The sequence below is a fragment of the Octopus bimaculoides genome, chromosome 8 (genome assembly GCF_001194135.2).
Source record: "Octopus bimaculoides isolate UCB-OBI-ISO-001 chromosome 8, ASM119413v2, whole genome shotgun sequence".
Taxonomy (NCBI): Eukaryota; Metazoa; Mollusca; class Cephalopoda; order Octopoda; family Octopodidae; genus Octopus; species Octopus bimaculoides.
In genome coordinates, this window is record NC_068988.1 from 39197176 (window position 1) to 39198620 (window position 1445).

Consider the following 1445-nt stretch of genomic DNA (forward strand, 5'->3'; position numbering starts at 1 on the left):
TGTGTGTGTGTGTGTGTGTGTGTGTGTGTGTGTGTGTGTGTACTAAAACATGATAAGCCAGAGATTAAGCACGTATGAATCGTGTATCAAGCAGAGTTTAATAGGGTCAACCACCTATCGATCGATATGTCTGAGTGGGTGGCATTGAGCAATTGAGACGAACATCTATCTTAAAACATCAGACATCGTGCGATGAAGCGAGGAAAATCAATTGGTAGACAGATCAATAAGTAGTTATAAAGATCGATATACATAATGATCTTGAGGTGCAGGTATGGTTGTGCAGTTAAGAAGTCCGTTTTACAGCCATGTGGTTTCGGGTTCAGTTCCACTGTGCGACACCTTGGCCCAAATGCCTTTTTCTATAGCCCTATGCCACTCGATGCACACACACACACACACACACACACACACACACACAAACACACATATATACTCGTATATATACGTATACACACATACATATACATAGACACATATACATACGTACATACAAATATACATACATGCATACACATATATATAATGTGTGTGTGTGTGTGTGTGCGTGCGAGCGCGTGTTTTATGCATGTCTCACTGGGGCCGGTTTCGTTTGTTTACGCCTCAATAACAAAGCGGATCGGTAGAAAACAAATAAAATGAGTACCAGTCGATTTCTTCAACTAAGTCCTTTGAAGAGATGTCACTCCACAGCTGCAGTATGGGAAAAGCATGACCGCCGTCCTGGCTGCATTCCAGTAACTGGAGCAAATTAAAGAGATAAAAATATATATACATAGATAAATGTATTGTTATTGTTATTTAACGCCAGGCCAGCTCCCATTAAGCAGAATTATAGCCTTAGCGATTCCACCCATCCTATATTCAGTCAATGTATCTCGGACCACATTATACAAGGTAACTTTTCATTTAAGAATGCAGAGCTTAATTCTGCCGTTCCTAAGCAGGCCGAGCGATTTGGTAGAGGTCCTATCATTGGCTGTGGAGATATGTACTTATTAGTGTATCTGTATACGTATTATGCATATTATATCGTATCTGTATACGTGGGTGCTCTCGTGAAGGCGCGTGTCTACATTATTTGGTCTCGGAAGACTACTGATACGGAAAACATTAAAACAGATGTTAATTCAAACATGAAGGGAGATAGTAGGTTATGACAAGCTGAAAATGTAAACAAATACTGGCCTTACATATGGTGGGAAGTAACGCAAAACTTAAATGTCCATCGAATAAAAAGGAACGAGTGAATATAAATATGCAAAAAAAAAAGAAAGAAAAAAAAAAGAAGACTTCTAAGATAGTCTCGCAGAATTTATAACTGTGTCCTATGAACTTCGAATTATAACGCTATTAGAAATAGTCTACGAATATTGCTCGCTCCACTACTATTCTTTCTTTCTTTCTTTCTTTCTTTCTCTCTCTCTCTCTCTCTCTCTCTGTTT

The 1445-nt window shown here is 38.8% G+C and overlaps 1 protein-coding gene across 3 annotated transcripts in view; it reads right to left on the bottom strand.

The window, feature by feature from the left end:
* The window catches only part of LOC106884437 (very low-density lipoprotein receptor), a 308659-nt gene that overhangs the window by 181674 nt on the left and 125540 nt on the right, over positions 1–1445 (bottom strand). The gene's annotated exons all lie outside the window — the stretch shown is intronic.